This window comes from Aethalodelphis obliquidens, unplaced genomic scaffold (assembly GCF_003676395.1).
Source record: "Aethalodelphis obliquidens isolate GAN/ISIS:26980383/991018 unplaced genomic scaffold, ASM367639v1 scaffold22, whole genome shotgun sequence".
In the NCBI taxonomy this organism is placed as follows: domain Eukaryota; kingdom Metazoa; phylum Chordata; class Mammalia; order Artiodactyla; family Delphinidae; genus Aethalodelphis; species Aethalodelphis obliquidens.
This window is the reverse complement of record NW_020837966.1, coordinates 21,358,860-21,386,190: the sequence shown is the minus strand read 5'-3', so window position 1 is coordinate 21,386,190 and position 27,331 is coordinate 21,358,860. Positions and strand designations below refer to the sequence as shown.

The 27,331-nt window shown below is 38.8% G+C and overlaps 1 pseudogene; it reads right to left on the bottom strand.

Moving 5' to 3' along the window:
- Positions 1–3,861: 3,861 nt before the first annotated feature.
- LOC113628151 (AN1-type zinc finger protein 6 pseudogene) lies at positions 3,862–27,331 on the bottom strand (annotated as a pseudogene).

Sequence of the window (27,331 nt, the reverse complement as noted above, 5' to 3'; positions counted from 1 at the left end):
TAATATCAACTTATCAGCTCTTTCATTGACTTTCTCCTTGGTATCAGTGTTAGAGACTTGCTTCTGAACAATCCTTGCGGTATAATATATTCTAAATGTTTGAAAATGTATACTAGAAAAAGATTAGTTTTCAATTAGTAAAGAGTGTTAAAAGTTATTGTTGATGTAAGGAAAATTAGAGCTAAAATAATAATCATTTTCTTAAATGAAAATTCAAAGATATATTCAGAATTAGGAGAATTAAGTGAGAAAAGTATATGTAGGGGTGGTACCACGGTATGAAGGTGTATGTGTGTGTGTGTGTGTGTTCGTGTGTGTGTGTTTGTGTGTGAGTTAGTGTGTGTGTTCATGTGTGTGTGGGTGGCTGTAAATTTAAGTCTAGTTGTACTAGGTGTATTAGTGTACCCTAATAAAGGGCAAAGAGCTGGGGAATATGGAGAAACAGATTATAACACCAGAACCAGCCCTGATGTCCTCTCCCCCGAAGCCAGGGCTGTTTGATGTGGCACAATCAGGTCAGCAGTGAGTCATACTGCCTTGATCTGAATTGCATCCTCACCAGTTAGTGGCCCTGTGATCTTGTACTAGTTCTATAACTTCGCTAAGCCTCCATTTCCCTGTCGGCAGAATAGGACTATGGTGGTATTATCCTCATAGAGTTGTCAGATCTTCAGTGACTACTAAACTCCTCTGCACTGAAATTTCCTCTTTTATGAAAATGGAGGTTATTGGTGCTACCCACTTAGAGGGCTGGGAGTTAGGAAACAAGATGATGTGTGCGTGCTTAGAACCATGCTCTTAGCATTCTTCTTCCCATCAGTAGGTAACTCTATGACACTGGAAGACAGAAGACGTCGTTCGAAGGTGGCTTTGTTGTATACATTTAGAGCTCTCCTTTGATCTCATTCTACTGAGAAGAAAGGTATATGATTCCAAGAGTTCCTAGAAGAGAGGGTAAAGTAATGCTAGTATCAGATTAATTTTTCATAGTAATGTAATACTGATCCTATTAAACAACATATCTTCACCCTCCATGTGCCAGGCTCTGAGTTAAGCACTGTACCTTTGCTAAATTCATCTTTACAACAGTCTTCTTAGTTAGGTACTATTATCAAACCCATTCTACAGATGAGGAAACTAAGGGTCAGGAAGATTAAGGACATTTTACTAGGTCATTCTAGCAAGGGCATAGTAAAACGGGAGTCTAACCCAGGTAATCTGGCTGTAACCCCTGAGTCTGAGGCATGAAGAGGTTTTTAATCCCTTTCAAAATCAGATCCATTAGATTTAGAGATTCTGAATAAGCATCTCTAATGTCAATTTGTAGTATAATTTGTTCTGCCCTCTATTATTGATCATAATTCAAATTGGAGAACTGAACACCTGGAAAGACTTCTTTTGTCTATCATAAATTTTGATATTCTCTAATTCTTACATGGAAGGCTATCCAAGCTACAATTGACCAAGCGTAAGTATTCTTTAAGTAAAAATTATAAAAATATGTCTGTTTTTTAAAAATAATTTTTAGGTTTTATGTTTAATTTTCTCCACACATTTTTTTTAAAAAATTGAAGATGGTTTGTCGATTTTCTTTTTTTTAATTTTTCTTGTTTTTTTAATTTTCATTAATATTACCATTTACAATGAAAACCTAACAGTATAATTCAATTAAATAAAGAAAAATGATTAGAATGTTACAAGTTCTTATTTTTCAATTAAAATCACCCCTGTCGTTTCATGTTCTTATAACTCCATCTTTTTTTAAATTTAAAATTAATCTTCATTGGGTTCATTTTTTTCTGAAGTATTTTACCCTTTTTAAAAATGAAAATTGTGCCGATACTCATTATCATTTGGAATCACTTCAGTAAATATTGGAGGTAAAGTCACCACAGCGGCTATTACAAATTTAGCAATTAGTAAGTTGTACCATTCTTTTGAAAGAAAATATGTAAACAGAGAGGACTATGGTTCATTGAAATGGTTAGGTGTTTCTGCTGTGATTTTTATTTGAACCCTGTGCCCTAATTTAACATGTCTTGCTTTACATGTAGGTGATAATTACCTCTTGAACGTGCATGAGGAATAAATGCCCTGATACAGAATTTAAGTTGTAAGCGAGGGTGCTTCTGTTATTTGTCAGCATTCATTCTTATTCTTTACTCTTATTCTGCCTGCTGAAATTATCTTATAGCCTGATGATTCTACCTTGGTCATTAATACTGTGGGGAAGAGAAAGAATTATATCCTGTGTAATTGGATGTTACCTGGGAAAACTCAGGAAAAAACAGACACAAATGATAAGAACAGCAAATTGAATTATTTTACCATCGGACAGTAAAATGGGACAGACTAATATAAATGACAATGCTAATGTAAAATGTCTATCGAGACTGGCTAATGAGGAAGTGAAGGGTCCATCCAGTGTGATTGGCGTATTGGCCTTTCCAAAGCATCCAGGCAAGAATGGCTGCCCTTCCAATACTAAATTTCAAGATCACATATGGAAATACTCATTGGGATCGTAAACTGTGGCACAGTAAGTACACGCATTGTGTGTAGCTCATATTTATCTGTTCAGTACCTAATTGTTGAGTGAAATCAGGGAATTACCATTTTGTCTTAACCCTCACCAATTTTGCTTGCTTAATTTTTCCTCCTGTGCGACCCCTGAAGATATTAAGATATGATGATTAGGAGACTAAGAGGTATTTTAAAATGTGTTTGAAATAATGATAAGCAGTAGATCGTCCATGTTGGGAAAGTTGACCAAATTGGGATGAAACAGTATAGCATAGTGGTTAAGAGCATTTGTTCCCAGTCATAGATCTGGGTTGGAACCCTAGCCATCTCCCTAAATAACTGTGTGATCTTGGACAAGCAGGTTAATCTTTCTAAGACACAAAGCTTACCTCTAAAAAGACACCAATGGAAGGAAGGACCTGCCTTGGAGGATTGTCATGGTAAGAGGACATGATCTAACCATAGAGAGCTTTTTATCATAGTTTGGCTAATGGGTACTCAATCAGAAAGTCTAATATGTTAATAATAATATTATTATTGGGGTTTGTTTTGTTTTTACAAGGGAACATTATGGTTTTCCTTTTTATTTAATTAAAGAATGGCGGATAAACATAAATACAGCACAGTTACTCCAGATCACTTTTCATATTGTATACAAACAGACCAATGAACGTAATCTGAAAGAAAGCTGCAGTCAGCAATGAAATGCATAGAGCTTTTCCTTCCCTCGCTCAAAAAAGTTTAAAAACACACAAACTTAGAATCTCATCAGCACACACTCTCCTGTGACAAATGATTCAGACATCAATAGTGGGTGCAAAGAAACGCTATGCTAACATATGTATAACCTTTGTTAATGAAAAGCAGAAGCGGCCATAATGATTAAGATACCTTTGGTTACTGATAACTAGTTATACCCTAAAGGGCATTATCAGAAGAGAAATCGTGCTGCAGAGAAAACCTATATATACATACACAATGAGAAAATAAACTGCAAGATTAACGCACGCATGTTTAATTCTGGAAAAATCACAGCCCTCCAAAAATTTCTCCACATTTGTTATAAAAGCCCTCTGCGCTCAACTAAAATTAAAATGATCTTAAAAGGATAATACTTGTACAGTTTACTTAAGTCTTTTCAGCCACAGAGACTGCAATGTAAATAAATGTTCAGAGTCATTTTCAAAACAGAAACAAACATCTATTCTCCTGATAACATGCATGATTAAAAGGTCTATGCAAGAAACATTGCTCTACATTCCCAATGACTAGGAAAAAAAACCTCAAGTCAATTTTTAGTTTGCAGATGGTCAAAGGATTTTGTATTCCAGTAGGAGTTCAAATCTGGATCTTTTCACCAACAACTACCGGATTTTCTTTTCTGATTTTCTCAGCATCAGCTTTGTAATTGTAAGAGCAATTGTGTACATCTGAGTAACGGTGTACACCACAGTAAACATTTCCACACCGGCATTCAAACCCCGTAAGTCCCACTTTCTTCCTGCACATGAAAACAGCGATTCTTTCTTTGTTTTGGTTTTTCAAGAGACTGACTTTGCTCTTCAGATGACTGCTGTGCGGTTTCTGATCCTGAAGCTTGCAGGTCTTCTTTTGCAGGTATTGCTTTGTTCACAGATGTGCTGTCCACTTGGGAAGATGCTACAGATTCTGATAAGAGTGACTGATCTGATACAGGGCTTGGCTGCATAGACAAAGATGTAGAGTCTAATGCCAGCTGAGCTTCTGGGACACTGCCATCTGTGCCCTGAACTGGTAAAGACTCAGACTACTGACGGAAGGTGCAGGTGGGCTTATTCTACCATTACTACTATTCTGTCTCTGAAGATGTTCTTTATAACATATTGAACACATGCCATTTGTACGAGGGTTTCCATAAAATCCGCAGCCAGTGGAACAAAGTATAGGCACTTGGCTGTGGTTAGTTTCTTGAGCTATGTTCCTCTGTTGCGCACTCTGATGAAAGTATAGGGACTTTGGATTAGGGTTCCTACTGCACTGAGGATGCTTTGTAGTTCTTTCTCTGTATAGCAGTCCCCACTTCCCTATGTCAGGTTGTCTTTCCTGCTGTTGCTTGGGCTGGCGGCGGCTCTCTCCGCCTGACGCGCTGCCCGCTGCCGCCGGTCGCCACTGGTGAATGAGGACAGGTGAGGCCACCGAACTCCTGCTCGCTCAGGCCCGGCCGCCACCTCCAGCCCCTCCGCCTGCTGTTTATTAAACTTTTCTGGTTGGTTGTTCGGCCTGTGCCGCGACCGCGGGGGAGAGCTCCAGGAATGGCCGGCACCCGGCGCTGACCTGATTATTGGGTTTTAAATGCTCAATTATTCTTCAAGGGTTACTTGAAAATACACAGGATGACAATATTAAACCTCAAAGGGTAGTTCATTAATTCTTCCAGAGTTTCAGATACTGGTCTTGGGACAAGATGTCTCGTCTCCAGGAGGTTACATGCAAGTTATAAAGCAAAGGAAAGGACTACAGAGTAATTTGAGGATGAGAACGATATTGTAGAATATATGCTCAAGTAGTTGTGAGAACTAAGGTAATGTTTATAGAGCTTTTAGCAAAATACTGGGCACATGTCAGGCACTCAGCCTCTGCTGGTTGCAATCCTTATTCTCTCAAAACAAGATCCAAATGGCAGATAGCTCAAAATGTTGCCACAGTCAAAGCCAGTAATACTATTCAGAGAATGTTATTCAGAAAGATGTTAAATCTCAGACTAAAAGCTTCATTGCTTCTGCCTTAATCAATAAGGCCTATTCATGACCTCATACTTGTTCCTCACGAATTATGGTAATTAAGTTGAAAACTGGGTCCCTTGGCCTGGTAGAGCTCGTTTGGCTACAGAGAAGGTTCTAGATGTTAGACTGAAGAACATGAGGGGCTGAGAGTTTTTAGAGAGGCTTGGGAGAGGGGAATGTGTTGAGCAAAAGGAAATCATGGGACTGTCATACAGAGTGAAGTAAGTCAGAAAGAGAAAAACAAATACCGTATGCTAACACATATATATGGAATCAAAAAAAAAAAAAGGTGCTGAAGAACCTAGGGGCAGGACAGGAATAAAGATGCAGATGTAGAGAATGGACTTGAGGACATGGGGAGGGGGAAGGGTAAGCTGGGATGAAGTGAGAGAGTGGCATGCACATATATACACTACCAAATGTAAAACAGATAGCTAGTGGGAAGCAGCCGCATAGCACAGGGAGATCAGTTCGGTGCTTTGTGACCACCTAGAGGGGTGGGAGGGAGGGAGATGCAAGAGGAAGGGGATATGGGGATATATGTATATGTATAGCTGATTGTTGTAAAGCAGAAACTAACACATCATTGTAAAGCAATTATACTCCAATAAAGAAGAAAAGAAAAACGGAAATCATGGGAAGTGTCCAGAAGCCGCATTTTGAGAACGGTACTTAGTTTAGTGTTCTTACCTAGAGCGGGTTACCTTCATCTGCCAGGACCACTGCCCGTGAGTGACCAAGTCCTGCTGGCCCTGGAAGTGCCAAAGGAGATTTCTCTGCTACCATGTGAAAAAAAAAAGCTTTCTTACTTGCGAAATTAAGCACGTTTGTCTAAATTTGCAACACCTGACTAGGCCCTTTCTGTAGGAAAGAAAGCCATTCTCTCCTTGGGTTTTTCCGCTTCTATAAGAGGAGATGCTAAGGAATGCAGAATGGGGGGCAAAAAATTCTAGTTGCCTCCTGCCATAGCTCGGGAGGTTCATTATGTAGTAATGAAATGATCTCAGAGAGAAAACGATAAATCTAGGCCAAGATTTCAGTTTAAAGAAAAGGCAAGGGGTAGAGTAAGCGCTAGGTATATTTTCCAATGTAATGCTAATTGAAAACATTTCACTTGTGTTCAGGGACATTCACCTCTCACTGAAAGGTCGTTCAATACCTTCAAAGAGAGTTTTCTTTAAAACGGCACGTACCCATACTTCTAGCCAGAGACTTAAGTTCTTTGGATAGCTTTCAGCTGACAGCCTGTGTTGTTGAAAAGGCAGCTAGTGGCTACAGGTGTTGTGAAGGTAGATGAGCCCCAGCTGCTCAGGAGAGAAGTGGGGACGCGGAATGCTCCTAGGCAACCGGAAGGGACTTGGCAGCAGACGGTGGTTTGCCTGGTGGAAGAGCTTCCAGATCTAAGCAACAAGCCAGTGGAAGGAAATGATGCAAGCTGTGAGCTGAGCATCCAGGCTTGGCAGGTACACTTAAATTGTATTTTAGAAGGGATGGTAGAGGAGGATTTGGGGAAAGATGACGATGGTGTGCTTTGGAATCAGATAGCCTGTAATGCCTGAATCTGCCTCTCACTTGCTTGGGGCTTTTGAGCAAAGTGCCTGAGCGCTCTAAATCCCTTTCCTCACCCATAAAACGGAGGTGGGATATGCCTGCCTCTAGTGCGTGATAAATAAGTGAAATAATACACAGAATGGGGTTATTGCTCTACGTGAGGAAGGAAGCCCTCACGGCTCCGAACTTAGAATCAGTTTCAGCTTTTCTCCCATCTCCAATATTGCAGGAATGAGAAGGCTAGCGCTAATTTTTCTTAATACTTGAAATTTCATTCTGTTTATCATTTTCTTTGACCGCATGTGTAGACTTGCTTATTGCTCAAGGTGAAAACTGACACAGAAAACGCCATATTGAAAGGAGACGCCCACTGTTTTTTCTTGGGCTTAAAAGGGAGGTAAAAAAGAGAAAGCCGGGCTTCCCTGGTGGCGCAGTGGTTGAGAGCCCGCCTGCCGATGCAGGGGACACGGGTTTGTGCCCCCGGTCTGGGAGGATCCCACATGCCGCGGAGCGGCTGGGCCCGGGAGGATCCCATATGCCGCGGAGCGGCTGGGCCCGTGAGCCATGGCCGCTGGGCCTGCGCGTCCGGAGCCTGTGCTCCGCAACGGGAGAGGCCACAAGAGTGAGAGGCCCGCGTACCGCAAATAAATAAATAAATAAATAAAAAGAAAAAGCCTTCTTTCCTTTACTGGTTCAGAACAATTTCCCCAAATGGTCATATGTAAAGAATTTTAGGTTTCTGCATCCTTAAGTGTTCGATTTCAATTATTTTCCTTAAAACTAAATGGTATTTTTAAGAGAAAAAAAATTGCATCAAAAATATTGTTTTCTCCTCTTCTCAGATAGCATATTCCCATCTGAGTGTTTCAGTTGTTTTAAAGCCTTTCTATACAGATAATGGAACAACTTGACTCTTAGATACCTTCACATTTTTATGAGTAAAACATGCGTGACATCCTGGAATACCTTGGGGCTCATTCTTATTTATGACATGTTTTTGAGAATTTGAGTAAGACTCTAACATGAAAACAGAGTTTAATCATGACGTTGTGATTTTTAAGGCGAAAAGTACCTTAATTAAACATATTGATCTGGATTTTTTTTTTCTTGGACAAATGTGAGATCACTTGTCACTTAATAAAAGAGGAGTCACTTTTCCAACAGCAGAAAAATCCCAGGAAGCTTTTCAGCCACTCAACTTGAGATAGAAAACCTTTGAGTGCTTTTCTATCAGCATCTACTACAGATTCTTTTCTTGACTCTTCCTTGAAAATCCTGTGTTTCCTAGGCTGAAATAGACCCTGTGCACAGCTGTTTGTGATTTATAGATGATCTTGGTGTTGAGAACTACCAGCAAGTCCCACAATTTTCTGTATTAGGACATCAGAGGTTACTCTCTAGATACTGCTGCCAATGCAGAGCATGGAGTATACATGGAAATAATTCATCCTGAGAATTATCTTTAAGTAAAGCTTCATAGAAGGTGGAGGAGTTTGTTTTCAGGTCTTCTTTCTGTATTAGAGGTTTTTAAACCAAAGTATCAGAATTGGGTTCCTGCCCAGCTGTCTTGAATCAGAGTCTTTGAGGCTAAGTCAAGGAATCCACAGATTTTTGTCTAATGAGCTGATTAAAATGAACCCTCAGGTGTGGTAGCCAATGTTCTAAAGTACAAATGAGTAAAAAATATCTGAGGCAAGACTAAAACATTTCTTAATAAGACGATGTGTAAAGTAAAATCAGACATCATGATTAAGATCTATGAAAGAATGAATCTGATTAAAGCACAGCCTTTTGGCCTTAAGAATTTATAAACTGAGATTTACATCCAAATGCTTTCTTAGTAGTATAAGAAGGATATTCACTGTTGTCTGTGAAAGGAAAACAAATGTTAACAACAATTTAAATGTCCACAGAAGGAGACAAATACGATATGATAGATAGATGCTGTGGATTAGCATGCAGTACTTAAAAAGAAATCTGCAAGTAAAAAATATGCAAGACAGATTGTTGCTTCATAACCTCCTCAGGAGCTTCCTGGGTGTAAAAGGAAACAGCCTCCCTGCTCCCGACCCCCAGTAAGCAGAGGGCAAGAGAGACCAAAGAAAAAGGCAGACCCTACCAGATTGCTAGGTGGCAGGTTTAATAAGCAAGAGAGCTTACTTAGAAGAAGCTTTGTCTTGTGTGGTTGCAAGACGAGTAGATCTCCATACTCACCAGCCAAAGGTGAAATGTTTATATAGAGCCCCTAACTGGGTTTAGTAACATACCCAGTCCTATTTCAAGGCTGTTTCCTTGGTGCAGTTTCTAGGAGCAAAGAACGCAAGCTGAACACACATCCCAAGACAGTGGAGGTGGGATGGGAAGCCTCCAATGGCCTGGGTCCAGCCTGTAGTTCAACTGGCGGTCGAGTCTTCTTGATGACCTCCTCCCACACAGGTTTTTGGGTGTTACAGGCAAATATAAGATGAAAAAAATGAATGGTTCTAATTATGTGAAAATTTAAATGATATTTTTCATTGTTATACGTTCATGTATAAAACCATAGGTCTGGAAGAGAAGGTACTAAATCAGTAATAGTGGTTACTTACGGAATGAAGTGGCAGTATTGAGATTAGGAGTTGTGCTCAAAGATTTATTTAGCCTTATCCATGCTATTTCTGTTAACATATTCACCTTAAATAAAATAATGTATTGCATACTTCATAATTTGCTTAGGTATATATAAAAAACAGAGTGGCGTAACTGTTGTAAAGTTACAACATGGGGTTGTAACTCATGGGGTATAACTATAAAGCATCTTATTTTTGTCTTATCACCTTGTTCTATGTTTTTTTCCACTTTTATTGAGATATAATTGATGTATAGTACTGTGTAAGTTTAAGGTGTACAGCATAACGGTTTGACTTACATATATCATGAAATGATGCCTGCACGTTTTGTTAACATTCATTATCTCATATAGATAAAAAACAAATAAAAAATAGTTTTTTCTTACAGTGAGAACGCAGGATTTTCTCTCTTAACAACATTCATATACATCAAATGGCATTGTTAACTGTTGCCATCATGTTGTATATTCCAACTCAGGAAGGCAGGCTGGACAGCTTGTCCTTCATATAGTTCTGTATGGGAAATGTGTTACCGAACTAAACTTGGGTCCATCTGCCCTCATGTAGTAAAGCTAATCTACTAACACAGGGCTGTGGTGGAGGAAAGTGCAGCGTTTATTACAGGCGCCATACAAGGAGTCCAGGCAGCTCATGCTCTAAAAACCCAAAAGCCGCAGCAGATTTCAGGGAAGCATTTTTAAAGGCAAAATGAGGGAGGGAAGTCACAGGTTATGTGGTCCGCTCTGCACAAGTCTCTGATTGGTTGATGGTGAGGTAACAAGGGTGGTGTCACAGGGGTTAACATTATCAATCCTCAGGCTCCACTCTGGGGGCTGTGTGCTCATGGTCATCAAGCAGTTAACTTCTTCCATTTGGTGGGGGCATTGGCATCTGAAAAACAACTCAGGGACTGTGCATCAGATACAGTTATCTGTGTACTTCAGGGAGGAGCTAAAGATTCTGTGGTTGACGTATGGCTGATTTACTATTTAAATTCTTACCAGTTCTCCTGGCCCAGCTGCTGTTTTTGTCACTACATGTTCACACCCTTTCAATGATTAATTCTTTTTTTTTTATAATTTTAGCATCTTTATTGGAGTATAATTGCTTTACAATGATGTGTTAGTTTCTGCTTTATAACAAAGTGAATCAGCTATACATATATCCCCATATCTCCTCCCTCTTGCATCTCCCTCCCACACTCCCTATCCCACCCCTCTAGGTGGTCACAAAGCACCGAGCTGACCTCCCTGTGCTATGCGGCTGCTTCCCACTAGCTATCTATTTTACATTTGGTAGTGTATATATGTCCACGCCACTCTCTTCGTCCCAGCTTACCCTTCCTACTCCCTGTGTCCTCAAGTCCATTCTCTACCTCTGTGTCTTTATTCCTGTCCTGACCCTAGGTTCTTCAGAACCTTTTTTTTTTTTTTTTAGATTCCATATATGTGTTAGCATACGGTATTTGTCTTTCTCTTTCTGACTTACTTCACTCTGTATGACAGACTCTAGGTCCATCCACCTCACTACAAATAACTCAATCTCATTTCTTTTTATGGCTGAGTAATATTCCATTGTATATATTGCCACATCTTCTTTATCCATTCATCTGTTGATGGACACTTAGGTTGCTTCCATGTCCTAGCTATTGTAAATAGAGCTGCAATGAACATTGTGGTACATGACTCTTTTGGAATTATGGTTTTCTCAGGGTATATGCCCAGTAGTGGGATTGCTGGGTTGTATGGTAGTTCTATTTTTAGTTTTTTAAGGAACCTCCATACTGTTCTCCATAGTGGCTGTATCAATTTACATTCCCACCAACAGTGCAAGAGCATTCCCTTTTCTCCACACTCTCCAGCATTTATTGTTTGTAGATTTTTTGATGATGGCCATTCTGACTGGTGTGAAGTGATACCTCATTGTAGTTTTGATTTGCATTTCTCTAATGATTAATGATATTGAGCATTCTTTCATGTGTTTGTTGGCAGTCTGTATATCTTCTTTGGAGAAATGTCTATTTAGGCCTTCTGCCCATTTTTGGATTGGGTTGTTTTTTGTTATTGAGCTGCATGAGCTGCTTGTAAATTTTGGAAATTAATCCTTTGTCAGTTGCTTCATTTGCAAATATTTTCTCCCATTCTGAGGGTTGTCTTTTGGTCTTGTTTGTGGTTTCCTTTGCTGTGTAAAAGCTTTTAAGTTTCATTAGGTCCCATTTGTTTATTTTTGTTTTCATTTCCATTTCTCTAGGAGGTGGGTCAAAAAGGATCTTGCTGTGATTTATGTCATAGAGTGTTCTGCCTATGTTTTCCTCTAAGAGTTTTTTAGTGTTTGGCCTTACGTTTAGGTCTTTAATCCATTCTGAGTTTATTTTTGTGTATGGTGTTAGGGAGTGTTCTAATTTCATTCTTTTACATGTAGTTGTCCAGTTTTCCCAGCACCACTTATTGAAGAGGCTGTCTTTTCTCCATTGTATATTCTTGCTTCCTTTACCAAAAATAAGGTGACCATATGTGCGTGGGTTTATCTCTGGGCTTTCTATTCTGTTCCATTGATCTATATTTCTGTTTTTGTGCCAGTACCATACTGTCTTGATTACTGTAGATTTGTAGTATAGTCTGAAGTCTGGGAGCCTGATTCCTCTAGCTCCATTTTTCTTTCTCAAGATTGCTTTTCAGTCATTAATTCTTCAGCCATGCTTTTGTGACTTAGGGGGCCTGGGAGACTACAGCTTTTCTACAAATAAGAGGCAAGCAGAGGACATAGTGGGAGGGCTCTGTCCTGGGAAGGCACCATAGGGTCCTACTCAGTCACACACATATCAATCCAGTGTGTCCTCAAAATACAGATGACACACAAAGTGATCTCCTTGAAGCCTCTCAAACTGAAATAAAGAGGAAGAAATCATTCTCTTCCCAATTCAGGGAAATGAGTGTTTGTGATAAAAAGACCCAAAAGCCTCATCAAAAATCTTTTAATAACTTTGTATGGAGTGTATTCTATATAAATATTGCGTTATTATGTATACCTGAAACTTATATTGTAAGTCTTCTATACTTCAGTAAAATTAAGTAATTAATTAAAAAAAATCTTTCTCTATTTCCTCACCCATAAATTTCTTATGCTTTTTTAGCATGAGTCAGGGTTTGACTCATAAAACCTGTTTTGCCCCATGCTGGGCTTTTTAAATTATTAATTTAATTTTTTTTTTTTTTGCGGTACATGGGCCTCTCACTGTTGTGGCCTCTCCCATTGCGGAGCACAGGCTCTGGACACGCAGGCTCAGTGGCCATGGCTCACGGGCCTAGCCGCTCCGCGGCATGTATCTTCCCGGACTGGGGCACGATCCTTTGTCCCCTGCATCGACAGGCGGACTCTCAACCACTGCGCCACCAGGGAAGCCCCCTAATTTTTTTTTTTTTGAAGTACAGTTTGCAAGTCTCACTTGGGGGTTGAGCTCCACACTCAAAAATGTGGACTCTGGTGTCCTCAGGCCTCATCTCAGATTTCTGTTTCAGATTCAGTTACCATAGCGTTGTCTTCTCAGGGGTGGCCTGAGCGTGTTTTCTTTTATGGGCCCATAGGCATGACAGTGGGTGAAATAACGCTAATCCATGCAAGAATCTTAAGGGACAAAATATCAGTACTTCGTTCTCCCCAGTCCTTAGAGCCAGCAAGTTGGACTTCAAATGTAGGTTTTCTTCATTGATTCACATAGACAAATGTTTGAGGATATAAGTGGAAAGTTTACCTTTTCTAATCTTCAATCATTCTTGGAGCCAAATAAAACAGGACAAGGATGGGCTCAGAATTTGAATAATACAATAAAGCACAGGACTAATTTGCATATGTAGGTGAAGGACGGGGGCTACGAATGGAGGAGTTACTTAGGGAGAGATTGGGTGATTAATCAGAAGTGGTCAAAGGAGTTTCTGAAATGCTTGCTTGGGAGGAGGCCCTGAAGTCAAATTAAGGTTACTAGCTAGAGCCTGAGGGAAAGCTGTATTTCGTAAAATCTTGGTGTTGTATATATATCTTTCTGTTTCATTTTTCTTTTTTCTAAAGAATATATATAAAATATAATATAATTGTGTAATATGTATGGTATATATAGATCATGTATACATTATAAAATAGGCATATTCTTTATATTCCTTTTTAAAAAAAATTTATTTAATTTGGTTGTTCTGGGTTTTAGTTGTGACAGGCAGGCTCCTTAGTTGTGGCTCCAGGGGTTCTTAGTTTCAGCTTGCCACCTCCTTAGTTGCAGCACATGGGCTCCTTAGTTGCGGCATGCATGTGGGATCTAGTTCACTGACCAGGGATCAAACCTGGGCCCCCTGCATTGGGAGCTCAATGTCCCATCCACTGAGCCACCGGGGAAGCCCCTGTATTCCTTAACTTTTTAAACTTTAATCTCTAAAAATCTGGAATAATGTAAAACAAGCATACTTGAAAAAGAAAAGAGAATATTGAAAACTGAACATAGAAATTATAATGAAATTTAAACAAAGTTTTTAACTATGGGAGTGTATAATAGTGTTATATGAATGTCAAAGCAGAGAAATGTATTTGACTATAGGGTAAGAAAGGAAATAAACTGTAAAAGTCTTAAATAAAAATAAATATTCCAGGAATGGAAATGCCTTTGTCAGGTATCTGTGTTTACAATAATGTGTTTATACTCCTAGCAATGTTAATTTGAAAAGATGCTTTAACTTTGAGTTGTCAGTGTAAAAATATCACTTGGTTTACGAGACAATCGACTGTCAAATACATTGCATAGATATGCTGGATGTTTTATAGCTTTGTCGTCTAGACACTAATTTTATCCTTAAGAATTATTGGAAATCAAATTTAGATAGTTTTCCTGAAAAGGGTAAACTTGTCTATTTATTGTGAGAATAGAAAAGTTGAAACCATCTGTCAGGCAGTGGCACTTAGGAATTAACTTCAGACAATCAAAGATGAAGTTTTGCATGAGAGCATGCATTAATCTGACAGCTTTATGTCTAAAATAAATAACAATATGATATGATTTGGTGGAGTGGGATAGGTTTGTAAATAGTCAAACATTAAGAAACTAAATTTTCTTGTTTTACGGTCATATGGGTTTTTCTGTTTCCTTCTGAAAACTTTTTTCAGTTATGTATCTATATACTAAGATGCGTGTAATTAATTATTTATTTGATGAATTGTGCTTTCAGTGTTTCCCTACTGTCTCATAAAAGCATCTGACACTGATTGGTTTTGCACTGTTTCATTTACTCAGAAGTTAGGTATATAGTTAACTCTTGAAAAGTGTTCTATAAATACCATCTATTAAAGAAGTTATCACAGCATATTTTTATCATTGGTTTGCTGGTCTCTCCACTCAAAAGACAGTAACTGAGTCTAGGGCAGGGAAGTGTTTTATCTGTCTTTGTATCTCTGGCATAAAGGCATTCTGCTTGGTAATTGGTAGACAATCAGTAAATCAAATAATTAATGAAATAAATTAATAAATGAGAGTTCTGGAGCCTTCTCGCCCATCTCGCAGTCAGATGTAATCCTCTCATTCCTGTTGCTTCCTATGCCAGTCTCTAATAACTGACACTTCTGCATGAATCATGGGAAAAGACACGAAATGTCTTTTCTCTTAATTAAGTGAACATTCCATAGTCTCTCCACTCTCCAGCAAGAGACAGAAGTGAAACCAAGATTCATAAATGATTAAGCACAGCAGTAAAATCTGCAGTGTTTTTTTTTTTCTGTAAGCCTAGCAGACGACTTGCTGAAATATTCTTATTTCTATGGCCTGTTGAGATAAGAGATTCAAGATTTCCTAATCTGCAAAATGAGAATAATGGTCATAGCATCTCAATAAAGTTGTTGAAATGATTAACATAGAATACACATAAAACATGGTGCATAGTCTGGTATTGTTAGGAGTGCACTAAATATCGATAGCTGTCATTTACTGAGACCTGACATTTTGATAGAGGAGTGCTTCAGATCAGGCTCCTGTTGAATGTGGGGACAGAAAGTCAGTAACGTAAACAAAATCATTCTGTTCTTAAGCTGTGTTGTGCTTTTTCAGCATAAACAAAGGGTTTTTGAAATTTTATTACTATAATATTTTCCCTCCCTTGTCTCTACATTTAATCTCCATTTATAATTATGACATTTTTAAGAAATCCCTAATAAGGACTTGAGGCTTTAATTATAAAACATCTAGTGTTGTGTGCATGTGCTTTACATCTATTGTCATTATTTTATCCTTGGATCTGCAGAACTTTCATCTGTAATGTGTGTCTCATTCAGTAATTAATGTCTGATTATCTATTGTAAACAAAAAATCAATCAGTCTAAGAAATGGAAAATTTTATTTGAGCAAAATTTGAGGATTATAACCCTGGAAGAGCATCTCAGAAAGCTCTGAGAACTGTTCCACCAGTTAGAAATCAAGGCACAGTTATGTAAGACTTTTTGAGGTAGAGGGCTGTACGTCAAATGATGTATTATTGACAGTTTACGTAATCCAGATCTAAGTGTCAACCTGGTGGGTCACATGACCCCTTACAAGATCAAGAAGGAATGTTATCTCTTTAAGGAGTTGTCTTGATGCTGGAAGAACATTGTTCTTTATGGGTGACAAGGTATTCCTGCTGATGGGGGAGGTTTGGTTGATGCATAAAGCAGATACACAGTGCACAGTAAGGGGGAGAGAGGAGGCCAAAGGGCAGAGAAGAATTTATGTTTAAATTTTTCTTGTCTTGCCATAAAATAGAAATTTTATTTCACACTATTCTGAGTGGGCCTTCATCCTAGGCACTGGGATATAGCAGTTAGCAAGAAAAGCAGTACCTGTGTTCTCATTGAGCCTCCATTTCGTAAGCAGTAATAGGCATTAGACAAGTGATCCAAAAATGAACTGAATAGCTACAGACTGTGAAGAAAATAAAATGAGAGAACTTATAATGGCACTGGTAGGAAAGGGGGCCTTACAGAACGAGAAGTTAGGGGAAGGAGGTGATTTCAGCCAAGAGCTAAAGGATGAGAGTTTTCTCTCCGTAAAAGGAGTTCAGACTGTTGTCGAACCCAAGTTTATGTGCCCGGTTACAGTGCGGCCAAAGAAAGCAAAATGTCGGAGTTTGAAGGGAAACGGTTTATTGCAAAGGCCAAGCAAGAAGAAAGGGCAGCTCATGCTCAAAAAGGCCAAACTTCCCTATGGTTTGGGGGGAAAAGTTTTTATAGGCAAAATTTAGGGGGAGGACTGCAAGGCATGTGACCTTCCTGACTCGGTGGTGGGGAGGTAACAGGATGGTGTTCCAGGAATCTAGTCATTGGCCTTCTGGTTCCACGCAGTCTAGGGTCCAGTGACTTTGCTCAGCCTGAAGTTACCAACCTCCACCTGGGTGGGGCGGGGGCCTTAATTCCTATAGAAGAGCTCATAGATCTGTACCAGATTGTGTGTATCCCTTGAGGAGGAGCGAGGACCCTGCTTTATCCCTGCATTATTATTTCTTGACTGCTTCTCCTTTGCTTCTGTATTCCCGCCTTTCCCGAATTTGTGTCTGAATCTGCCCTTTGGCACTCAGGGGTGGTTTAGGAGGCTGAAGTCTTTTTCCTACAGATAAGAAACAGGGGACGTGGAGACGCTTTTGTACCCAGGAGGACCCCACAGTACCCTGCTTGGTTTCAATCTCCCATTTTCTTTTATACCTCTCAATCTGGAGGGGAAAAGGTGTTGGACAAGAAAGGGAATAATGTTTTGGCTAGACAGGTTTATCATAAACTGGGCAGAGGCACTCGGTTTTAGGGGGACTTGGTTTCACAAATATTATCTTTCCAAACAGAAATCATTAAGTCAGAGGCTTTGAGGCAAGAACAGAGTCTGGAGAAGAGAAAATGGTATCAGATGAAGTGGAAAACATCTTGTTGACTTCTAGGTCATGATAAGAAAGTTGGATTTCATAGGCAGTAAAATGGGAAGCAATTTAACGTGTAAGCAGAAGAGTGGCATGATCTAAATAGTTTTTTAAAAAAATCAAACTGGCCACTGTGCATTAAATGGATTACAGTGGGGAGGCCAGTTTGGAGGTTAGTGTGATTGTGACAATGAGAACGTCTGGTGCGTGGGCTGGAGTAGCAAAAGGAATGGTGATTGTAGAAGAATGGGAACACTTGTGAGATTCTGGGGGCAAGATCAATATTAGTAGTAGTGGATTCAATAGGGGAGGATATGGGAAACTAGAAATAAAGGATTACTTCTTACTTTGTTTTTGTTTTGCTTTTGCTTGATCACCCGAAGTAAAACTCATAGGCCGTCTCATTTTAGATCTTTAAAAAAGTCTCTGCAGGAGAATACATGAGGATATTTTTCTTTTAATGTGTACTAGGTCCTCGCATTTATACCACATGTTATAAATGTTGTTTTCTCTTTAGGTAGATTGTAGATCATTGTCAACAAATATCAAGAAATCCGTCCTACCCTTATGCCAAGTTCATACTTTTGGTCTGAAGTTTGTTTTTATCAAATTAACACACCTGCAAAGCTTAACTTTGTAAATCGAGTTTATTTTGAAAGGTAGTGTTGAATTATTTTCCAAATAAAGCAGCTTAAAAAAATTCAGATGTGGTCCTGTATGCACAGTGCTCTGAGTATGGTAGGATTTTTTTTTTTTTTTTAGCATACTAATGTTTATTTGGAGATGTATAAAAAATATGCAGTCCTACAAAACTTTAAAGATTTTTCAGATCCCTGCTAAGTTTTTTTTAGACCTTTTTTTCTAGAAAACAATAGGTTCGATCAAATTTATCCTAATATTTCAATAACTAAGATACCACTCAGAAATATTTTAGACATTTGAAATCACAGAATGAGTAAAATGGGAGGAAGAGCTTTATATGCCTAAGACTGTCTCCGTCTATAGGGGAGTTGGTTCTCCAATTTCTAGCAAAAAGTCTACACTGGCAAATTGTCGAACCACCATTAATATAAAAAATTTGGTCAATCCTTGACATCTTTAATGCATACTTGATAAGAAATATATCCATAACATTGATATTTTAGCAATAGTTTTATCTGATGGTGTATAGAAAGGAGGCCAAGATTATATTGTACTACATTCAGTTTTAACTTTACTGAATACCACAAAATTTCCCCAGCCAGCATTACAATAGAAGTCAGCTTGTTGCCCTTTTACTTCTGTGTAACACAATATCAAAACCATTTTATATGCCAATATGTGATTCTGGTGACCTTTGACATTTTTGAGCATATATTCTCATGCATCATTAGAGGTTTCATGCCAAACCAATAACACACTTCTCTGTTGTTTTCAAATGCCTCCTATATCATAAGGTTAATGATCAATAAAATGCACTGACATGGTTCTTTTTGCTGCCATACCTCATTATTTCTCTTTTCACTCAATCTCCACATGCTTTTAATAGTTCCTGAGTAGCTTTTGTTTTTTCATTTAATGAAGAGTAACTTAATGTACCATTTTCTCTTTATAAAATAACACTCTCTGATGGGATTCTATCCGTGGGGACGAGTTGTATTCAAGATGCCTTTCATTTGACCTAGGACAGTGTTTAACTCATCATTTGACAGTTGTGTGCCTTTAAAAATTAAATGTCTGTGTGAGATCTCCAATTTGTATGCGTTTGCACGAGGTTATAGAATTCACGTAAATGCTGTCTGGCTTAGGGGACTAGGAACTAGCGTTGGATCCTAAAAAGTGATCCAAAACAAGCCTCAGCGAACAGGACCATTAGGTGAAATCTGGCCCACAGCTTGTTTTTGTAAATAAAGTTTTACTGGAACACATCCATTCCTGTATGTTTACTTATTGCCTCTGGAGGCTTTCATACTACAGTGGCAGAGTTGAGAAGTTGCAGCAAAGACCACGTGGCCCTCAAAGTTGAAAATATCATCTGGCCCTTTACAGAAAAAAAAGATTGCTGATTCCTGATCTAAATAAAATTAAGCCCGTTTCTTTTGGAAGCTACGCAAACCAGAAGGTTAAGTTTTGATTTCAAACCTGAAGATAACATCACACATATTACAAATAGGGATTCACTTGGCCAAATTCTTCCTTTTTTATTTTTACCATACACTAGGAAGGTTTTCAGAAATTATGGTAGGTCTTTTAAACAGTAGCTTCAGGTGTTTCTGAAGTTAATAACTAAGGGCTTTCCAAAATCTGAGCACATAAAATAAATCTTATATAATATTTAAAATGTATATAACTTGGTGTTTTTGAGGATACATCCTATACTTCGAGTTTATTAATATTTACAATCATAGATCACTTAATTGTTGAAATATAACTAGTGTCTATCTCTTTTTTTAAAAAAAGAAAGCAACGTTTATTTGAATTTTAACTCATTTGCTCAACAGAATTTGACCACCTTTTGTAAGCTAGGTGCCACTCTAGGTGCTGGGAAACACATCCAGTGAACAAAGCAAAAAAAAAAAAAAATCCTGCCTTTGTGGAGTTTACACTCTTGCGAGATTTTATGACAGGAAGTACAATGATTAAGCCTAATACTGCTTTTGTTCTTTTAAAATCCCGAGACTTGGCTACATCAGAGTATTTTTTTCTTGGTGTTCTAGTAAAAGAGCATTGTGTTGATTAGAGAAATACCTTGATCCCAAATAATGGCTCCACCTTTGTTTAAGATATTGATATTTAACCTTTATTCATCTCAGACACTTTACGGATCTTTTGAGAGCAGTGGTCCTTTCCCCAGGAGGGAACAATCCATTTAGTCCTTTAAATCATAATTTTACACATCATTTCCGAAAGCACAAGGACCGTCTCTAGTCCATCCACAGAGCTAAAAGCTATTAACCTACACCAGCTATTAGATAAATTAATAGGATTAAGGATAATGTGCTATTAGATATTTATAGAACTATTTTAAATATACAAATCTATTATACATTTTATTCATTCAGTGATTGATTTACTCCACACATGTTTTACTAAATACTAATGCTCTTAGGTGCCAGACACTGTGCCAGGCAACACTATTATTCTCAAAACTTTTTTTTTATATGATTGGTTTTATGACACAACCTGTATGTTAAGTAATCAATGGAGCATCGTGACTGAACCAACTTTTTTTTTTTTTTTTTGGCTGCGTTTGGTCTTTGTTGCTGCACTCAGGCTTTCTCTAGTTGTGGCGAGCAGGGGCTACTACTGTTCCTTGCGGTGTGTGGGCTTCTCATTGCAGTGGCTTCTCTTGTTGTGGAGCACAGGCTCTAGGCATGCGGGCTTCAGTAGTTGTGGCTCGCGGGCTCTAGAGCGCAGGCTCAGTAGCTGTGGCTCACGGGCTTAGGTGCTCTGTGGCATGTGGGATCTTCCCGGACCAGGGCTCGAACCTGTGTCCCCTGCGTTGGCAGGTGGATTCTTAACCACTGCGCCACCAGGGAAGTCCCTGAGCCAAATTTTATATAAAGTTTACAAGCAAACATTGGTGCATTTACTAAGCATCACCCCTTCTAGTTTCTATCAGGACTTAACAAGAGGAAATTTGCTTCTTATATTTATCAGGACTGAAACAAGAGGATTTGGCTATGTAATTGTTAGAAACCTATATTTCATACAACATAAGTAGAAATAAAAATAAACTGTGGGGTTACTTTTGTTGCATTCCAATGTGTGTCCTTTGTGGAGTGCAAGATTATACATAAGACGAAAAGAAGCAGCTTCATTCACTGAATTCCAAAAGACAAGTCATTGAACCCCTTGTATGTCTGTCAAGTATCTGTAATAATTTGAAACACCGTATTAAATATTGCATATTTTAATTAACATAGTTTAATTTTTCCAAGTGGCATTGGTAAGTTTTAATGTAATAAGCATTACCAACTTTAGATCAGGTCTTGTGAGAGCAGGTGACACCAGAATTATAAGTAGAGAGTTGTCTGCTATGAAATTATGCATTGATTTAAAATCAACACACTCAAGGATCTTATGGTTACAAATGAGATTTTAGTCCCAGAACAGCCTCTTTGTGACTTAATCTTTACGTACATGTATTATTCTTATCCATGATTAAGTACTATAGGAAATACAAAACTTTCCTTTTGAGGTTACTAACTTCTTGCCACTGTAGTCCAGAGAGATTGTCACTTACCAAGTGATACAGTTTTTTAGTATAGAAACTAGCATAGAATGCAAGTCTCCATGTGAGCCTGTCAATAAAACATTATCGCTTAAAATATAGACAGAAAATTATTGAGCTTCAATAAAAAGAAGATCCATTAACAAGGGGAAGATTAAGATGTGTTAAATTTCTTCTTTAAATTTAGTTATGAGATAATCCATGTCATCTATAATAGTTTTTCCCCAGATGAATTTTAGCAAGGCATATCATTGAACTCTAAAGTTTAACTAACTGAATGGATAATGAAAAAATTACCCTATGGTTCCATTTCTAGTAATATATTAGCAGATAAGGATCTAGCACCAATCTTTCTTCTGAAAACACTAAACAAAATGGAAAAGAAAAGAGATGCATATGTAGTCTAACAAGAAAGTAAAGAAATTCGGGCTTCCCTGGTGGCGCAGTGATTGAGAGTCTGCCTGCCGATGCAGGGGACACGGGTTCGTGCCCTGGTCCGCAAAGATCCCACCTGCCGCGGAGCGGCTGGGCCCGTGAGCCATGGCCGCTGAGCCTGCACGTCCGGAGCCTGTGCTCCGCAACGGGAGAGGCCACAACAGTGAGAGGCCTGCGTACCGCAAAAAAAAAAAAAAAAAAAAAAAAAAAAAAAAGAAAGTAAAGAATTTAGAGCAATAGCTAAATGAAGGCAAGAGCCTGAGAATAATTGGAACACTGCAGCCCGCTTTCACCTTGAGGGCACGTGGGAATCGCAGTTTTACCGAGTACCATTTCTTGGTATTTCACAGGACTGGGGAAGGTGCTACTATGGAAGAAAAAAAAAAAACAAAACCTAAGGCTGCGCCAAAGTGAGAAAACCAAAGCAGGGATCCTCTTTTCTTATAGCTGGAACTCAAAAGTGCTATACTCTCCATCTAAAGGTGAATTAGAAGGAACTGTGAATTCACATGAAAATAGGGAAATTGCCTATAACCAGAAGCTGATATTTGAACAAGTCTGCGACATAAGTTCATACTATGTGGTCAGTCCCAAAACACTTCAAGCCAGAAATTTGGATATGTGTTTCTCATGTAGGAGCACATTTAAGACCTGTGGCAGGACCAGATGACAGAATCCTCCCAGGAGGTATCCACCTGCGTCTCATGGCTCAAAGAAGTTTCGTACGTAAGTTTACAAACGAAATGAGCAGAAAGCAGTTAAAAATCGATAAACACATAGGAAATAAGGCACCATGAGTGAAAGCCGGAAGAAGTAAGAGAAACAACAATTAAACTCACCTTTCTTATAAAGTGTGTCAGTTTTCATCTTGGGATAAAAGTCATAACTCATTACCTTAGAAAACGCTTGATTATCTTATAGCCATAAACATTTCTTCACTATTTTTTCCTTAGAATATGCAATGCTACTGTATACTGGTAAGGTAGTATTTATTGTAACATACTTAAGGAAGGTTGGGAATGGTGCCACATCAGAGAGGCTACCATTCCTGGGAGACGACTATTCTTTCTTGTTAGGGAAGAAGTAAAAAGGCTAAAAACATGGGCTCAAAATCAGACTAAGTTCTTTTACCCTGTAATATGTTTGCTCAAGGTCCCAACTAGCAGTGTATTTAAATTTGAACCTTTACGCTGTTCATTTGCAAAATAGTCTTACAGTATCCATATTCCCAATACCCATAATGAGTTGCCGTGGGAATTGAGACAAAACATGTAAACGTTGTACCCCAGTTCAGCATATTAATTCGTTGGTTCTTGTTAGCTGTATTACCTGTTCCTCCTTTTCCTGGGCCACTCCCATGAGACAGAGTAACTTGCTCTCCTGTACCCTACAGAGGAGAAGGATCGCCTGTTCCCACCTTTATCAGGTTTAAGGCTCCTCAGTTTCCAGGTGGGTGAATTGGGCCTTTAATCCGTGCCTTTGGGTCTGTGTTACGTAATTACTCACTAGGTCTCAGGAAAATCTGAGGACTCATCTGAGACTCACCTGTCAGCTAGCAGTATAGTTTCACTGACTCGAGTAATCAGATATCAGAGCTTTTCAAGTGCCTCCTCATGACCCTCCCATAAAAGGGATTCAGCGGCACCTGCTCAGTGTCTGTGGCATTTTGGTTTCTGCATTCTCTGACAATGAGAACCCCGCTTTCATGGCCTTTGAAGTATTTACGTATTTGCTCACTCTGTGTGTGTAACCGAGGTAGGATTGCCACCATCACCTGCTGAAACCCCACCACCTCTCCTTTCCCTGTCCACGTCCCTGTGCCTCGTACTGAGCACTGTGCCCCCAAACACCACCTCACTGCATTCGCCCCCTGTGCAGATGCCTTCGTCCCCCAGAATAGGCCCAGCCAAGCTGCTTTCCCATGTGGATGACAACTTCTCTCTGCTCGGGTTCAGACACCCCTGTGATAGACCATCTTCCACATGGATGCCCTCTGAACCCCTCCTGGGCTGTAACTCCCCACACTAGGTAGCCCTCCCTACCCTGCTAGGACTCCGACACACTAGGCCAGGCTTCCTCCTCCAGCCCATCCCAGACTTGCTAATGAAGACCCCACCTTATCTCTGATATCTGATCTCTGGTCACCCTTGTACCTCTCGTCCCCTGAACCCCTCCTGGACCCTTAACCTTGCTCACTTCCGTCTAATGACTTTAGGCCCGAATTGTCTGAGGAGGGAATACCATGCTAAATTTAGTCATAAGGAAAGTTAGGCTTATCAGCTCCTCTTGGGAACAAAATAAAAGGGCCTTGGTATCTTGAATTCTAGAATATACCATCTTCTACTTGCTTCAGTCTCCCAAGTATTGTCCAAGTGTTGAAGTCTCCTTTGTCTCTGAGGATGTTAGTATAAGACAGAATTTACAAAAGTGAATACAAGATAATACACAGAGTTCATTTCCACAAATACATGTATATACCGCTCTCAAAGAATCCCAGATTTTTGAAAATTAATTTACATTTCCATGATGTATACAATTTCTTATTAGAAAGAACTGCAGGATAGAATTACAAGGTTGACTTAACAGGAACTGATATTTGAGATTTGCTAGCGGATTTATCTGAGAAATGGTTTATCCCCTAACACTTTTCACTTTGTCAAACACCCTAAGATCTAAAGATTATGTGAATAATAAACACCTTGCTCACCATGTCCCTAGAATAAGCTTTTGAAGATGAAGCTCTTTAGAACTTAACTGGACAGTATTCTCCTGGGTGCTATAAGGAAGGACTTTTAAGACATTTCAATATGCTTGTTTTGGGACATAAAGATCATGACTGAGTGAAGGAGAGTGACTCCCAAGAAGAAGCTGAAATCACTGTGTGTCAGGTAAAATGAACAATGCCCTTTAGGCATATTTCTGGTGTTTTACATAATACAGAAAAAGTCAAACCATTCTTAACATGTCCTCCTAAGGTAAGAAGCAAATATAAGTAAAAATACTGTCTTCTCCCTCTCCCAACTTCTTCTGAGAGCAACATTTTAAACTCGGCTATATTTCTATGAAATTTTCATTTGTAGCTAAGGCTGTTCAGTCCAGATATAGGAACTGTCAATATCCAGGATTTTCATGAATTACACACTTCTTCTCCTGGGTAGAAGAGAAACCATTTGCAAACCCTGTTCATTACATTATATAATTCCACATGAAATACCTAGAATAATTCTCTTTTTATTACTCAGAGCTCATTAAGGAAGACAGGTGCATTAAAACAATACGCATACAGTGAGTGGTATGGTTTTCACCTTAAAATAAGTAGACACCTACTTGAAACCTTTTATACCATTGGTTTGGCATCCCCATTGGCTCACAAATATAAGTTAGGCTCTTCATCAGTTTCACTCACGTACAAAAAAACCCCCCAAAAACTCTATTTGAATATTTCCTGACTTTTTTTGGAAACATAATTCCAGTGCTTTAATGTAAGTTTTCAGCAGCTTTGCTATATTTTATTTTGGCTCAAAAGAAGAAGATGGAGATTTTCCACATTCTCATATAAATATGATATCATAAGAAACAGTCCATAGGATTTATTAGAACTGCATAGGTGATACCTTTTCTAAATAATTTACAGTTGAAACATGAACTGAATATCTGGGAGAACTGATCATTTTTAAAGACATTTCACTGCAAGTAGACAAGTGGCTATAATTCTCAGTAGTTGCATTTAGTCTGAGAAGATGATTCTATCTTTGGAGACTCAGCTACATATGTCTCGAAATGCCAAAGATCATGCATGAAAGCTTTTTTGAGGGTGGTCTTTCAGATATTGGTATTTAATTCAAATCTTTAATTTCATTGAGACCTATGATGCCATGAATATTGCGAAATCTTACACAGATAAGAGTAATTCAGAAAATATCACGTTTTGTTGTCAAGAGCTCAGGTTGGAGATCACGTACCCTAAGATTCAAGTCTTAGAAATGCTACTTACCAGCTGGATGACACTTGGGCTTTTGACTTGAGCATAAACTAACCTTCAACTTGTTTGACTGTAATTAACAAACAGTATATTTATATGTTTATAATATAAAAGTAATATATATATCTATTTATAGACACAGGTAGATAAATATAGCCTGGACATAAACATAGATATAGATACATAAGTATAGATATATCTTGCCTCTTAAAAGTGGTTAAGTTGTAATGCAGTGTAAAGAATTTACCATAATGGGTAGAAAATATAAAGCAATTTCTCAAAGTGTAGGTCTTATAAGTGATGAGGCAGAAGGCAGCGTGAGTTTGCCCAATCAGGGGTTAAAATAGAAGGAAAATGATCCTCTGTGTTAAAGAAACATGTTTTACTAATCATGGCCAATTTAGCAATTTATATTAAGATACTCTTTTTCAAATGTGACTTTGGTATGAAGCTGTACTGTCCTTCAGTGGAGGGAGAGAATATCTCCCAGGCTGGCACAGGGAAAAGCAAGGTGTATATACAAGTTGAAAAGATGTAATGATTTTCTTTGTATAGTATGGATACCTTTTGGTGCCGAGGTAATATTCTGAGAATTTTGCTTATTGCTTCACGCTGAAAGGAAAGGTAGATTTCATAGATAGAACTCACTGGCTCTGCTGATGACATCTGAGCACATTGGTGCAGGAATTGTTACAGAGCTGATTGTTGCTAGAATCAATACTATTTATCATAGGGTTTAATCCCATAGAAATCATTAACTAGGGTGCCAAGCAACTAGAGTGAAAAAGTAAAATATATAAAGAAGTGTCCAGAGCAAGACAGAGCTACTGTTTGCTTTGATTATTGATCCCTTTGAGCTTAACCTCCTCATCCAGCCTCCAGTCAGTCATCTGAGCAGAGCCAAATGGAAATCCTTTATGTTTATTTCTTTTGGTTTCAAGATGTAAACCAAGTCAACCATACAGTCAAGTTTGCTATTATGTGGGCACTCATGGATTAGAACCGGAAAACCACTAAAAAAATAAAGAAAGCAGTTCCTAGGCTAGCTCAAAGTCCTTCTCTGGGGATTCATGATCTCTTTGGTTCTGCCTCCCAGGCCTCTGAAACCAAAGGCTAAACTCTCCCCTATGCCGTACTGCTTCTACAGATGTTAATGACCAACGTGATTAAGTTTAATTTTTCTGAACGCCAGACTTCAATAGTGAGATCCACATACCTGTGCTCTCTCCTTGTGCATGCTGGTAGGCACCGAGAAAAGCTGAAGGTGAACTCTTGATCTCCCCAGTCTCTGAACGTGGAGGAAGTACCACCACCACTCCTATCCTTATAACACCCTCTACTTCCAT